This window comes from Lissotriton helveticus, chromosome 2_1 (genome assembly GCF_964261635.1).
Source record: "Lissotriton helveticus chromosome 2_1, aLisHel1.1, whole genome shotgun sequence".
Classification (NCBI taxonomy): Eukaryota; Metazoa; Chordata; class Amphibia; order Caudata; family Salamandridae; genus Lissotriton; species Lissotriton helveticus.
The window spans coordinates 798,101,855-798,118,897 of record NC_136059.1 but is presented as its reverse complement, the minus strand read 5'-3'; positions in this window follow the sequence as shown (position 1 = coordinate 798,118,897).

The window sequence follows — 17,043 nt, the reverse complement described above, 5'->3', positions numbered from 1 at the left end:
GAGTGCAGTGCAGTGCAGGTGAGTGCAGTGCAGGTGAGTGCAGTTGAGTGCAGTGCAGTGCAGGTGAGTGCAGTTGAGTGCAGTGCAGTGCAGGTGAGTGCAGTTGAGTGCAGTGCAGGTGAGTGCAGGTGAGTGCAGTGCAGTGCTGGTGAGTGCAGGTGAGTGCAGTTGAGTGCAGAGTGGTGTGTATTGACAATGTAAATGACAATGCCATTTATTTATGATTTAAAGAAAAAAAAAATGTCATGAGCAATGCCAATAGCTCTACCTTTAATGATGCCGAGACCATTGCATTGTAAATGCTTGTTTTGAGTTGGGGCGAGCTTTGTCGTAAACCAATTGCCTCAAGAGAAAGTTGCCAAAGTATACTAGGAAGACCCGGGGCTGACCTTCAATCACATTACCATTTTTGTATTGTTTCTTTTGAAAAAAGGGAAACCTGTGAGCTTGCTGTACTTCACGGTCCCAGTCCCATTCAGTGTTTTCTGGGAAAGAGTCTTGCAGCAGCTTGACAATGAACTGTCTAGGGTCTTCCCCCTCCTTTCCTTCTGGAATCCCCAACAGGCGCAAGTTATTCCGGCGTAGTCGATTTTCATTTTCTTTAATCGTCACCATTAGATCCATGAGACAGGCAGAATTGGAGTCAGTGGCCTGTTTAGTTGCCACTGCTTCGGCTTCCAAATGTTCGGTCCTAGCCTCGACCATGCCCACTCTCTCGCTGATATCTGTACAGGTCTGTTCAGCCGTCTGAGACCACCCTGTAGTTTTTTTGCTGCGTTTTTAGCTGCCCGACTTTCACCTCTCACCTCCTCCTGGAAATCTTTAATCTAGGCAAGTATGGCGGCAAGTGAGGGCTCCAGCGTCTCGTTAGTTTTTGCTTGTAGTCTTCTCGGGCTGTGCCCCTGTGGTAGTGGTTGTGACATGGTCGGTTCATCTTCTTCTGGGTGATAGGACATCTGCGAGTCCGAATAATCCCATTTAAGTTGGCTCCTCCGTTTGGTCTTGTTCCTTGTTTTTTAGGGCGGACGATTGTGCTGGTATTATCGTGGGAAGCCTCGCTTTCCTCTTCGCTGATGCTGCTAGTATTACCTTCATCTTCTTCCGTCTCCTCTTCCCCTGATGAGCTCGGAGTACTGTCTGATACCGCGTAAAAGCCTCTTGTCCTATTTCTGGGGTCCAAGGGGCAGTAGAGCCATGAGGAATCTCTAGATTTCGGATGGCGGCTTCCGTTTTTGTGGGGAGATCCCTAGTATTCAAGTTCTCAAAGGGAGTACATAGGATATTGCCAATGTTTCTTTCATTAGGTTCTAGGAGTTCACCCTCGATAGGGAGTGGAGTTTGGAGAGGATTAGGGGGCTTAGAGGGGCCAAGTGTATTATCACGTTCTTCAGTTGAAGTAAGCAATGATTGCGATGGTTCCACTAGGCGTTGCTGGTTGCATATCAGGGTGGGGAGAGCTTCCAGACTGGAAGGGGCATTACTTGGATCCAGACTGGCAGCAGGTATTTGATTAATATCGCCGTTATCACCGTTCAGTTGAAGGGAGTCTTCGGTTGTATTAAGTCATTGCGTGTTCTTTGTGTTGTTTTTAACAATGGTTGTCTGATTTTTAGCCAGTAGAAATATTTTGGCTGGAAGAGGTTGTGCTAAGATAGCATCCTTGTCTTTGTTGTCTCTAGAGTCTTTACTGGAACCCCCTGCCCCTGCCCCTGTCTGACCCGTATTTTTTTTTGTCCCTATAACCCCACTGACCTGTTTAGACTTGGGTTTGCCGGCCTCATCTCCCGCCAAGGAATCCTTTCCTGTGGTAGGCGTCTTTACTTTTAAGCTTTTTTTGCCGCGATAGCTCATACTTTCGATTCTGCTCCCCTCGCCAAAGTCTGGTCCCTCCAAAGTACTTAGATGCTCCCAGAGTCCCAAAGTCCGCTCCCAGAGTCCACACAGCACTAGTAAGGTTGTGCACACCAGCACCAGACCACTGAAGCCCGAAGAAGCAGTTCCTGATGTTCAAAACGGTGTTTCTCCGTCTGATCCGCCGAGTGCTCACCAGGTATCCGTGTCTTAGGTCCACGGCAGCCGCGGGCAGAAACCTTGATCAGCAAAAAAGAGAATGTCTTTGGTTTGGCCGCGGGAAAGACAAACAGGTCCGCGTAGCAGATCTCCTTTCTGCGGCGTCTCTCCCCCGTTCTGTCGAGTATCCCGAGCGGTCTTGTAACACCGTTCACGTCCCGCTGCAATCTCCGCTGCCTCGACACTCGACACACGTGATACTCCTGGGATCCCAGCATCACCGATGCACAGGGCAGGTAGCCGATCACCTGAGGTCTGGTGGTTAGCGTGGCGTGGGGGCCGCGTACAGAGGCTTACGCTGACTCCATCTTGCTCCCAGGCACAACAAGACTAATCTTAACATAATCGGGAAATGAGAATAGGTGGTTGCGTGCAAAATTGCGATGCAAGACACGATTAATGCGCACACGTTGTTCCTTCATTCAAGCAGCTGAAGATACTGCTCTCTGCTGATTGCAGCGCAAGCTCTGCTGCCTGATCATATGCCACAGCCAGCCAATTAGGTGCTTTGTGATTCACTGACAGTCTGGGAATAGCTAAGAACTGTGTGCTGCTAAGCTCCTGTGAGTACCGGTACTCTCCTTCTCTAATGAAAAGTTCTGGCACTCAAGGGAAGAAAATTGAAAAGTGCTGGTATTCAGTACTGGTGAGAAAAGGCCCATTTAAAACACTGGTTACTCTTATGCTAGGGCTGCTAAAACATGCATTGCAGGTTAATATACGATAGGAGGTATGTGTCTGACTCATAATTTAATTATCCTCTCTGAATGAGTTGATATGTGCATTTATGAAAAATCTGTTAAAATGTAAATGAGCAGAGGAAATTCACATGTATATGTATGTCGAAGGGCCACCGATGTGCAACAAAGGCATATAGATAGTAAATGTTTATTGTAGGTTGTAGGTTTTCACTCAAACCTACAATGTCGATGTCAGCCGAACAAATGTTCTTTAATGTAGAATTTCAGGAACTTGCGTAAAATATGAATAGACATTTTAAATCAAAAAAAGGTCGAAAGCATGAATTACACGAGACATAAAACTGATGGGAAAGAAGAATCATGCCTATTTGTGCCAATGTGAGGGACAGGACTTTCAATGTGCCTATGGGCAAAAACATATCATGTAGTTATATCAAATGCTGAGGAGTGTGATGCAAAAATTCTAAGTGAGACAAGGTATTAATGGGAAGTCTTTTATAATTATCACTGAGTTGAGGAGACTAAATATACATGAAAGCAGTCTGGAAAAATGACAGATATAGGATAATTTCAGATCGCATGTTTAGTCACGATATGTTTATTTAAACCTCCGAAAGAGCCTCGCAAGCTTATTAACGGATGTGTGTCTACGTTCAAATGTGTTTCTTTGTGTTAGTCTGAAAACAATATTGGATTGGATTTCATAGCCAATCAGCCATCACCATAGCGGTATTTGGCCAAAATATTGAGTTAAACATTTTGAGTCATAGAAATATCGAGTTTTTAATACCGTGATACAAAAGTATCGTGATTCAAGTATATTGCTGACAAAAATATCGATTTTTCAAGGTAAGTAATATCGATGTCAAAAATATCTGTGTTGTTGATATTGTTTACAAAAACATAGTTGTAAAAAATATCGTTTTTCAATTATCTTTATGTATTTATCAGTAATGTTTAATTGTATATATTATAAATTGCTTGAATAATTGTTATTAATGTTTTCAAATAAAGTTTGTAATTTTTAGCTGTTTTTAAGTTTCATCGAATTGTGTAAATTGTAATTCATAGTGTCATAGCCGGTTTGGGGGTTTGTAGGGCTACAGAGTGGGAAGTAAATTAATTATAATTAATTAATCATTAACTTGTAATTAATAATAATTAGGCAAATTGCTAATTAATTATGCAAATTGTGAAATCAATAGTTTTTAAGTTAGATTTTAGGTGCAGGTTGTGGGACTTGTAGGGGATAGAGGGTGAGAAGTTAATTAATTATAATGAATTAATCATGAATTCTTAATTATTATTAATTATGTAATTGATTAATAATTATGTAAATTGTGTAACTAATATATTTTTGAATTTATATTTCAGATTCGGGTGTAGGATTTGTAGGGCTGCAGGGTGGGAAGTTGATTAAGAAACAATTTATTGACAATTAATTAATAATGTATTATCAATTATTTAATTGATAATGATGTAAACTGCAATATGATCATATTTGTTAAGTTTCATTTTAGGTGTGGGTTGTTTAGTTTGTAGAGGAATAGGGTGGGAAGTTAATGAAGTAAGAATTATTTTCTAATTAGTTATTCATTTTAATTGGAATATTTAATTTATTGATAAAGTTGTAAAATATTTAATAATATAATTGTTTATGTTATATATTAGGTGTGTTTTATTGTGTTTGTAGGAGAATAGGGTGGGGCGTTATTTAAGTTATAACAAATAAGATTCCATTTATTCATTTCGTTTTCATTTATTACCTAATATGTTAATTGTGTTATACTTATGTTTTCGTTTCTATTACATTTTAATTGTTTGGCTGTTATGTTTGTCGGAATATAGTGTGGCATTTTAACTAAAATAATAATATTTGTTTTAATTGTTAATAATGATCATATATTGAAATAATTATATAATTTATTTATTTTTTGTTAAAATTTAGACATGAATATTCTTATATTTAGAATTTTACATTTTGGGTTGCTTCATAGAGTTGCTAAAATATGTTGTTTGTTTGAAGTGAACTACGCTCTCTCTCCTGTTGGACACATTGCAGTGGGAATAGTCAATTTTACCTCTTTGGTTTCAAAGCTTTCCATACTATTGCACAGATTGGAGTAGGAAGAGTAAAGGTTATCCCTCCTGAGTCCAATGCTTTCTCTACTTTTGCACACACTGGAGTGGGAATAGTACATTGTATCCTTCCTGAGTCCAACACTTTCCTTACTGTTGCATGGACTGGAATGGGAATGGAACGTTTTACCCCTCCTGAGTCCAACGCTTTCCATACAGTTGCACAGACTGGAGTAGGAATAGTAAATTTTACCCCTCCTGAGTCCAATGATTTCCTTACTGTTGCACACACTGGAGTGGGAGCAGTAAATGTTACCACTCCTGAGTTGAACGCTTTCCCTACTGTTGCACACACTGGAGTTGGAAAAGAAAGTTTTACCCCTCCTGAGTCCAACGCTTTCCATACAGTTGTACAGACTGGAGTAGGAATAGTAAATTTTAGCCCTCCTGAGTCCATTGCTTTCCCTACTGTTGCACACACTGGAGTGGGAATAGTAAATGTTATCCCTCCCAAGTCCAATGCTTCACCTACTGCCAAGCCAAGTCCACCCTGGACTGGAAACAAGCATCATAGGACCGGTTTCGGGGTTTCACATTGTTCTGCATTCTGTCCATCACTTGTTCTTTTTGCATTTGTCACCCTGAGTGGGACGGGTATGCTCAGACGTGAGTCCCGTGGTCTCCATGCCACTGGAGTCAGGTTATCCTGGCTGATGAGGGCTGAAAGCCCAAAACCAGTCCTAGGATGCCTGTTTCCAGTCCCGGGAGGACCTGGCCTGACAGTTCGGGCTGGACTTTTCCCATTGGGCTCAGGGTCAAGACTGATTTGCATATGGCTGGGTCCAAACTGGAATGGCATGGTGAGCAAAAAAACGATGAATTTAGGCCCAGATCTCTGTACTAGGGTGAATGTATGACATTGTTCTGCATTCTGTCCATCGATTGTTCTTTTTGCATTTATCACCCTGAGTTGGACGGGTATGCTCAGACGTGAGTCCCGTGCTCTCCACGCCACTGGAGTCAAGATATCCTGGCTGATGAGGGCTGAAAGTCAAAACCGGTCCTAGAATGCTTGTTTCCAATCCAGGGAGGACCTGGTCTGGCAGTTCGGGCTCAACTATTCCCATTGGGCGCAGGGTCAGGCTGATTTGCATATGGCTGGGTCCAAACTGGAATGGCATGGTGAGCAAAAAACTGATCGATTTAGGCCCAGATCTCTGTACTGGGGTGAATGTATGACATTGTTCTGCATTCTGTCCATCAATTGTTCTTCTTGCATTTGTCACCCTGAGTGGGACAGGTATGCTCAGACGTGAGTCCCGTGTTCTCCATGCCACTCGAGTCAAGTTATACTGGGTGATGAGGGCTAAAAGCCCGAAACTGGTCCTAGGATGCTTGTTGCCAGTCCCGGGATGACCTGGCCTGGCAGTTCGGGCAGGACTGTTCCCATTGGACGCAGGATCAAGACTGATTTGCATATGGCTGGGTCCAAACTGGAATGGTATGGTGAGCAAAAAAACGATGGATTTAGGCCCAGATCTCTGTACTGGGGTGAATTTATGACATTGTTCTGCATTCTGTCCATCAATTGTTCTTTTTGCATTTGTCACCCCGAGTGGAACGGGTATGCTCAGACGTGAGTCCTGTGCTCTCCATGCCATTTAAGTCAAGCTATCCAGGCTGATGAGGTCTGAAAGCCCAAAACTGGTTCTAGGATGCTTGCTTCCAGTCCAGGGAGGACCTGGCCTGGCAGTTCGGGCTGGACTGTTCCCATTGGGTGCAGGATCAAGACTTATTTGCATATGGCTATCGACAAACTGGAATGGCATGGTGAGCAAAAAACGATACGTTTAGGCCCAGATCTCTGTACTGGGGTGAATGTATGACGTTGTTCTGCATTCTGTACATCAATTGTTCATTTTCCATTTGTCACCCCGAGTGAGACGGGTATGCTCAGACGTGAGTCCCGTGCTCTCCATGCCACTGGATTCAAGCTATCCTGGCTGATGAGGGCTGAAAGCCCAAATCCGGTCCTAGGATGCTTGTTTTCAGTTTAGAGAGGACCTGGCCTGGCAGTTCGGGCTGGACTGTTCCCATTTGGCGCAGGGTCAAGACTGATTTGCATATGGCTAGGTCCAAACTGGATTGGCATGCTGAGCAAAAAAACGATTGATGTAGGCCCAGATCGCTGTACTGGGGTGAATGTATGACATTGTTCTGCATTCTCTCCATCAATTGTTCTTTTTGCATTTGTCACCCAGAGTGGGACGGGTATGCTCGGACATGAGTCCACTGCTCTCCATGCCACTGGAGTCAAGTTATACTGGCTGATGAGGGCTGAAAGCACGAAAACGGTCCTAGGATGCTTGTTTCCAGTCCCGGAGAGGACCTGGCCTGGCAGTTCGGGCTGGACTGTTCAATTGGGCGCAGGATCGGATTTGCATATGGCTTGGTCCAAACTGGAATGGCATGGTGAGCAAAAAATCGATGGATTTACGCCCAGATCTCTGTACTGGGGTGAATGTATGACAGTGTTCTGCATTCTGTCCATCAATTGTTCATTTTGCATTTGTCACCCCGAGTGGGATGAGTATGCTCATACGTGAGTCACGTGCTCTCCATGCCACTTGAGTCAAGCTATCCTGGCTGATGGGGGCTGAAAGCCCGAAACCGGTCCTAGGATCCTTGTTTGCAGTCCAGGGAGGACCTGGCCTGGCAGTTCGAGGTGAACTGTTCCCATTTGGCGCAGGGTCAAGACTGATTTGCATATGGCTGGGTCCAAACTGGTATGGCAAGGTGAGCAAAAAAACGATGGATGTAAGCCCAGATCTCTGTACTGGGGTGAATGTATGACATTGTTCTGCATTCTGTCCACGAATTGTTCTTTTTGCATTAACCTATCCTACGGCAGGGGCCCAGTTGAAAAGCCAGGCCTTAAAGTTCTCGAGGAATTCAAGAAGCGAGCAGGAGGCACATCTCATGTGTAGTGGGAGGTAGTTCCACGCTTCAGTAGCAATGTACGAGAAAGTATGGCTCCCAGATCTGTTTCTGTGAATGCGTGGGATGTGAGCAAGTAAGAGTACGGTCGAACAGAGGTGTATGAGTGATTGCCGGAAGAAGATGTTCATGTTGGCGGGGCTTAAGTTGTGTAGTGAATTGAATGTGTGAGTGATGAGTTTGAACTTAGTATGTTTGTGTATCAGGAGCCAGTGGAGCTCCCTGAGTTGAGGTGTGATGTGAGTTCTGTGTCGGAGGTTGAGGATGAGTCTAGCTGCAGAGTATGGGATAGGTTGAAGTCCTTAGTGAGTTGCTTTGTAATCCAGTGTCGAGCTTATTTTCATAGTCCAGCATGCTGGTCACAAGTGTGTGAATGATGGTTTTTCTGATGTTGTGTGCCTTTTTTAGTCAGTTAAGAGAGTTAAAGAAGATCAATCAATGGTATCTTTAGTGTTTCCCAGTGTACATCCATGTTGCAGTAATTGAAATAGCCCAGTAACAGGTTTTATGCAAAAATTCAGTACTGTTACATACTGAACTGTGACACATGATTAAAGGTGGTACTTTGCAAATCAAAGTGCATCTCAAGCTTTGCCCAGTTAGACGCTCTCCCTGCATTTCATTTTCTTTATGACACTACAGTTGCACAAGAGTCTAAACAGTTTCTGTGATGGTTTGAACATATCAATTTACTAGCTTGAACATATATTGTTTTATAATCACAATCAGTGATCATGGTTCTTTGCAAGCTTGGTTCAGAGGATTTCTTCACTGGCACTTGATTTTTCAGAAAAAATACTAGCCATGTAGCAGAATCCCTCAGTATGTTCTCTGGAGCGCAAGAGTGACACGCCCCTTCTGAGTGCTTTGGGTCGGTTTGCAAACCAGAACCCTGAATACACAGCAAGGCAGACACATCAACAAGAAGAGCGGAGGCATGCAAAGGTGAAGCATCAACTGAAGACAGACAATACCTGCTAATGCTGATGATGGGTTGGTACTGATGCACTAGCTAGAGAAGCTTGTGGGACACAGCTTTTGTTGTTGCATACTCAAACACTGCATGTTATTTTGCTGTCTATGTAATACAACACATACTATGAAATGTGCCTGGGAGCTCACCAAACTCACATGTCATGGATTGGTGCTGCTATGGAGTCTGTGACATATGATACTGCTACGCAAATAGAGTACTGATTTTCCATGTATGTTTACTGTTTGTGGGTTAGATATAGAGACATTTTCCTCTCTGTCAATCTTCATGTACTTCCCATTATCCAAGAAACGTACTGCTATATCTTCTCAGTTGTCTCCTCAGGAATGTGTTGAAGACTATTCTTCCTCTAGGCCTTCACCATGATTATCATTTTCTGAAATGTTCACGTTTTACACTCAAGACTCTTTCTTTTCAGGACATTAAAATAAGAATAAATTGATACATTACAAAAAAGAGATAAAAGATGTTTTATTCCAAGGCCTAACTTGGGGGTAGGTAGAAGGTTTGAAGTGGGCTGTACCATCTTCCGAAAGGAAAGTTTATTAAAAGTGACAAAGATAAAGCCTACTAATTAGGCAAAAAAGTAGTCACATACTCAAGATTCAGTCTTCATGACAACCCTGCAGAAGAGCACAATGGGGCTTGTAACAGGACCCTCACCCTCACCCCCCTTGGCATGGTTCATCATGAAGACTTTCATCTAAAGTTCATGTGGATAGGATCAGTCAGTGAAAATGAGTTTTTGATCATGTAGACCTGAGGGATCCTATGAAAATATACTGTTAAAATGATCTACTAGTCTACCTCTTGTAATGTATTTATTAGTGTGGTTCTCTGGTAAAATTAAAAACATAGGTGACGCAGGTGATGATTATTATTACTCCAGTGCCTCAACATCAATGAGTCTGCATGTTATGGCCATTTTGTAAATGCCCAACTAGTCAGACAGCCTTCACCAGGAACAAAGATCCCTAACAATATACTTGTTTACAAACTCAGCTGTAGTTCATTTGTGAGGGATATATGCATTCAAGCATGCAAACAAATGAAGTAACCTAGGCTGTTTTCTGTGGACACAGGGATAAAATTAACATAAAGTGTTTGAGAAATTTCATGAGATATAAACAATATTGAATACACACCATGCAAATGAAAGAGGTAATGCTTAAAACCATACTCTGGGGCCCATTGCGATGTCGGTTGGAAGGCCTCTGACTGCTAGTCAGAGGCTTTCCGACCGACACAGCTGGTTTGCTGTCCAACTGACTGATTACGATATCTGTGGCCGGCACATAAACCAGCACATAAACCAGCCGGTCATTGTGACGCGGTTACGACCAGCTCTCAGAGTCTTACGGCTGGTCAGAACCGCACCATAATCCTCTAAGGACAGCGTTTCCGCCTTTAGGATTACGATATCGGTTTCCCACAGCCTTTCCGTGTAGGTCTTTCCAACACGGAAAGGCTGTCGGAAAGCACATTTGGGGGCCTTTAGCAGGGCCACTTTGCCTCCGCAGCCTACTGTTGGTGCCCGAGGGGGTTTCTAGGGTACCCCCCTGTAAAACCCTGCACTGTGTCATAGGGTGCTGGGTTTTACACACAAACCCATTTCTCTATAGGAGCCTGTATTACGTCCGGTTTACGGCAGTCAAACAAGCTCCCATTGAGAAAAGTGAGTATGTGACCGAACTGTGTCCGTTCACATCATAATCAGGTGGTCAGAACCGCAGACCGGAGGTCAGTCGTTCCCAAGACAGTGTCGGTCGGAGGCAACTCCAACCAACATTGTAATAACTCCCTCTGTGTTTTCATGCCAAACTGCACTCAGTGCTGAAGAGGTAAGTGACAAAAAAGGCACTACTAAAAAGCAGCGACACACATATGGCTGAATTAATCAGGTGATAGGCAACTAACCCTTGGCAGGGTTTCTTTTAAACCCCATAGGGGTCAAATAGGGATCATCTTTGTTGTCAAGCCCTGCAGAGTGTATAGGAATATCGGCTGTTAGCATTTGTGGAAATACTTTAAGTTAACATGTTCTTACCCTCAACATGGCAACTTATTTTGTCAAAGGAAGCAGCCGGTTGAACTTGTCTGATAGATCTGGCATCCTTGGTGTGGTTTCTCCTGACTTTTTGCCTCCTGTTTTGCTGACTTAATTTTTGCTGGCATTAGGATTCTGGGCAGTTTACTCTGCTAACCAGTGCTAAAGTGCATATGCTCTGTACTCTAAACATGGTTACATTGGCTTATCCAAAAATTGCATATTTAATTATAAGTCCCAAGGAATGTGCATTATATGTGCCCAGGGCCTGTAAATTCAATGCTACTAGTGGGCCTGCAGCACTGATTGTACTACCCTCTCCATAGCCCTTTAAATATGGCTCAGTCCTGCCATTCCAGAGCCTGGGTGTGCACTTTTAAGCTTCCATTTTAACCTGGCATGTTATCTACTTGGCAGGCCCAAACCTTCCCTTTTAATTACATAAATGTCACCCCTAAGGTAGGCCCTAGGCAGCCCCAATGGCAGGGTTCAGTGTATTTAAAAGGTAAGACATGTACTTTTAAGTTTTACAAGTCAAGGTAGTAAAAAACTGCCAAAATCGTTTTTTAATTCTGCAACGCCTAACTCTCCCATAGGTTAGCAGGGGGATTGCCTTAAAGCATCTTTTAAGTGTAATTTCCCATTGGGAGAAGAGTGGAAATTGGAGCTTGGAGTCTCTGCACTCACAATTTAAACACCTATTTTAGTAAAGTTGTTTTTTTAATTGCAAGTCAGAAAATGCACCTTTTAGAAATCTGGCATGTTCTTACTTTAACCATCCTGTGCATCTGCCTGTCTCTGAATACACGTCTGTGTTAGGGTGACAGCTGAGCTTTGTGCATTCCCTCTAGACAGTCACACAAAGGGAGCTCGGTGTGCGTTTGCATCCTGATGGCCCATCACCAGGCAGATGGGTCTTCCGGAGGTAGATTGGGAGGGAGAAACTGACACTTGCACCCGAATTAGGCTGTGCCTGTCCCCACACAAAGAGCAGCATACCCTCCTGTAGTGTTTCTGGAGCCTGGGCATTAAAGGCAGGCACCTTCTGATTTTCAGTGGCCTCTTTGATGTCTCCCCTACTTCAGTGGTAAATTTGGGTATAAGTATTGGACCCCTGACACCACCAAATCAAAACTCTACTGGAACAAAGGACATTCTGTCTGGAAAAAGACCTGATGTGCTGCAGGAGGGACTGCAACTTTGCTTCTTGCTCTACTGTGTTGGCCTGCTGCCTGCTGTGCTGTAGCAGGGAACGCCACTTTGCAACTTGCTCTGCTGTATTGACCTGCTGACTACTGCTCTTTGCACAGGAGAGAGAGGGGCTGGATCTGCTCTCTTCATCCATGAACCCATGATTCTCCAAGGGCTGTTGGCTTGTCTTCTGTTCTCTGAAGTCTCAGGGTCACAAAACACTTCTTGCAACTCTGCTGGTGGTGCTAGACTAAGCCATCTGTGAGTCCTACCCTTGCCTGGGGTGCCCCCATCCACTCCTGAGCCTCAGAAGTGGATTTTCTGCTCTTCAGCACCTTTGAGTCAAGCTTTTAGGCTCTTCGCAATTATGAACGGGCCCACTCACTCCAAAAATGTGCTGCTTCCTTGAAGGATCACTGGGAGTAGTCGGAAGTTAATCCCTTTGCACAGCAGCATTGCCTCTGGTGAACTTGAGTCCCCAATCTATCTATCTGTGATGCCTGGTGGCTCTTCGCGCCCCGCGAGTTACTGCCAGCAATGCTCACTGTTCTCCCAGTAACCTCTTTCCCCACGAAGGGGACCCTTGGCTCAACTTGAGAAGGTAAAATTACAGTGGGACCTGGTTGGAACTGTATCCAGAGTGGTCCTGTTTTAATCAGATAAATATTCTCTGTTTTTCTAAACTGATGTGGAGTTTGCACTGTTACCATAATAAATGTGTTGCACAACATTGCCTCTAAAGTTAACCCTGACTGCTGTGTGCCAAGCTACCAGAGAGTGAGCACAGGTTACTAAAGGTTGTGAATCTGACTTACCCTGACTAGAGTGGTGGTCCCTACTTGGACAGGGTACATACCTCTGCCAACTAGAGACCCCATTTCTAATATTGCCTATCTCATTAATATTGGAAAGCTTGAAGTGGTGCTCTGTTTTTTGTTAGCTGCCGCCAAGCGCCACTCCACTGTGGCCTGGCATGAGGGGTGTGTACTGTGCTATGTCAGGGACATCAGATTAATGTCATGCATAGCTTGTTTGGTATATTGTGGCAGTCATAGAGAATCCATGCGAGGAGCATATAACATGCTACGCTATGTCTGCCTGTTTTTGACCTATCTATCATTGAAAGTGGGGGTCCTTTTTTGAAATAATGTCTGTTAATAAGGCCCAGAAACATACAATCACGAGCCACCATTACTGAATAAAAAGCTGTTATGCAGCGTATTATTATTCTGTATGGCATGATATGATGTAAGATCATTAACCAAACAATACACTTTAGCCCTGATACTGAAGTTGGCTGCACACAGCTATGGTGTCCGCAATTGTTATACAGGTGTTTTGGTTATGAGGACTATTGCTCATTATAGCATTAAAGAGGACATATATTCAAGGGGATGATTATATTCACTAAGGGGTATATAAAAAGCAATCACCTTTACCGTGTACTCATTCCTACCTATAATTCTGTGGTTTGTTACTGTTACCTATACTACCCCCTTTGTTTACAACTACATGGTGTTGAGGTGTGCTTATGGAGGCTTAAGTTTGTAAATCCATCTCTGTTCGTTCTCCAAAAGTATTTACGACATCTTCGTGGAATTCCACAATTCGTTATTTGTTTTATATTCACCCAGCTTATATATTTTGTGTATGTTCATCTCTGCACAGTGATTGCTCATGCATAAAGTGTTTTTGTATTTTTACATGTATTGTAAATACATGTATTGCAAATTGCAAGTACATGTATCATACATATTACATGAGACGAATTACAGTTGGTATAATTCTTTAGTATTTAAAAATGCTTCAAACCCAGATCCACTTTTTGGTTCATCTGGTTGGGGGACACTGGGCAGACGCCGCATAGGTAATGGCCAGGTACTGGCATCATCTGCTGTAATGTATTTGGTGTTTGTTCTGGAGACACCTTTTTAGGGCAAGTCCAAGAAGAGAGCAACCAGTACATTGGAAAGAAATTCCGTGGAGGATGCATTAAAAGAGCATGTTGAAGCACCAAATACCAGGAACGAGCAAAACAACAACAACTTAATGGTGACTCTTACAGAGAAATCACCTACTGATATTTTGATCAAGGTACTTAATAAAGATCTAGGTTTTGTACCTACCCCCAGTGCTTAATTTGAGCCGGTGGCTTCCGGTATTCATCACCAGCACTTAATTGCTAACACCAGCAGTTATGACGGCCTACCACATGGAATCACTGTTTGTGTCGTTTAGATGTAAGCACAAAAACAGTTGTTTATTAAGTCAGTGTGCATTAAAAGCCATTCTTATGCCATAGGGGCCTGGAATAGTCTGAATTGTCAAACTTGTAGGAGTTAGATGGTTAGCAATTAAGTTGTTCCTATCATTTACGGCGCTGGCAGGGGCAATGGGTGGTTCAAACTACAAATTAAGCGCTGCCTAAACCTAGCCAAAATTCAAACTACGTTGTGATTTGGCAGAATATAAAAAAAAAAACTAAAATCACAGGCAGCAGCACTCAGCTCCCCATCCTAAACTGCACTGGGCCTTTAGTCCCCGATAGCCCACAGTTTGCAGGTGTTAGATAGCAGCCCGCACCCTTATGTCACGAGAAATAGTGAGCCCAGACTCCAGAAACATCCATTGCCATAATATATACCTGTGTGGGAAGCACTGCACTGGAGCTCGTCTCACAGCCATTGTTCATCATGGTACAGCGATGGACCCCAGATGTACCCATTGTAGTGTAGATCAAGATTGACAGGCGCATCGCCTACTAGATTTCAGCTCATTAGTTTGGTGCTGGCTCCCCCACATTTATTGGGAGGGGTAGCCATAGCCTAACAGACCCTGCAAATTTAAGAGATTGGGCAGTGAACTATATAATCTCAGTGATCCTAGGCTTTTGGCGTTATCAATCTGTTACTCCTTTTTTGATAAGAGAAGAGGCAGCTAAAGGCCAATCTCCTAATGCTATCCTCCTAGAACAAAGGGGTGATTATGAGCTGAACAAAGGTGGACAATGATTCCTTTGTTTGCTCTGCTGTGCTCAAATGTCCCTGATCTTCTCTATGTGTGTAGGTGAAAACTTCCATTTTAGGGGAGGGTCTGAGCTATTAAACAGATTTAATGGAATCTGAGACATGGCAGATAACATGTTCACACTCCCAAATACACCTAAGGATGGGAAGCCCGCCAAATGGTTTGATGCCAATTGTACCAAGGCTCACAACCAGCTGTTGGCAGCTCTTAAAGAATTACCCAGGAATCTGGAGTGGATCTGAAGTTGCAGGAAGGTGTATAAGAAGCCTTTAAGGGCCCAGAAGAAAACCAATAGCGAGGAAGCTTTTCACTCACTAGTACAGGCTAGCATTCTGAAGGATGTCAACGTATTTTGGATTATGGTGAATCAAAATTACTTTGAGAAAACACAGGAATCTGGGCTTGACACAGTAATTCCACCAGAAGACTGGGTTGCAGATTTTACTCATCTATATTCTAATCCCTGTCTCCATGAAGGGTTTCACCTCTGCAGATGCTGATGTAATCCTGAACCGAGCATCCCACAATCTTTCTCTGCCCTTGACTATGCCATCTTTCGGATTGTAAATTGAAATGAATGAAATAATAGCTGCAATAGACAGTTAACCTGCGGGAAAAGCTCCCGCGCCAGACAGAATACCAGCTGGTCTTTTTAAGGCAGACATATTTTTGTGGTCTCCGCTTTTGACAAACTTACTTAAGACCATTTCAGTAATTGGTCCAGAAAAGCCTTGTCCCATGTGACCATTATCCCTATCTTTAAATAAGGTTCCAAGGGAAACTTGCAGTGCTACCGCCCAATATAACTGATCAACTCAACTGCCAAAATAATGGGTAGAACTTTGCTGCAGCGTCTGTAAACTTGGGTAAACGAGCATAATGTGCTCTCGGAGCTCCAATTTGGTTTTTGCCCTTGCTTAGTGACGGCTGAGCAGTGCCTTGATTTATATCTCTTAATAAGTAAATATACTAAGGTCAAGAAGGGCAAGCTGTACCACACATTCTTGGGTCTGAGCTCAGCTTTTGATTCTGTAAACAGAACAATGCTTTGGACCATTATGCTAGATCTTGGGGTAGAGCCAATTATTGTCAATTTCCTGAGAGAACTTTATATAGAGGTGACCACCAGTGTGAGGTATGGTCCGGTGGGGAGACAACCCAAACATTCAAACTTGCCAGAGGATTATGCCAGGGCTATGTCTTGGCCCCCTTTCTCTTCTCTTTGTATGTAAATGGTTTAGAAAAACTACTATTAGACCTTCATTTTTATTGTGCGCATATAGACGACCGCAGTGTCCCTGCAGTAGTTTATGCTGACAAAACATTTTTTAATAGCCAGTCAGCAATTGGCAAACAGAGATTGGTAGACCAATTTTTACACATTTATAGCCAGTCTAGATCTCGTGGTCAATCAGGCAAAAACCCATGTGATGATTTTTGGATACAGAAAAAAGGAAATTATTAATAATAATAAAGTTAGCACTGTTCCCACATTCTATTATCTTGGGATACCATTGGTGAGACACTTACTTGGGGTCAACTGAAGTCTAGTAGGGCTGCTGCAGAAACGGTTTTTAGCTTTGCCACCAGGGTAGGAAAAAAACTCATTACAGAGCTCAGTACTATATATATAAGGCTCTAAACTAAAGCTAAAGTTAAATGTTGTACAAATGCCAGCTATGGGGCTGCTGTCTGGGGATTCTGTGACCTAACTGGGTAAGAGAGGATCGAAAATGGATGTATTAAGAGGTTATAGGCTGTTCCAAAATCCACTAGCTCCTTTATCTGTCAGTCTGAAACTGGGCTAGGGTTTACGAATAATACTATAAAGATGCAGCCACTTCTTTTATTGTTAAAGATCTGGACAAGAGCCAAACCTTTTTTAACCGGGTGGTCCATACCGATTGCCTAATGCTGGATCATCATTGTCTGAAAAT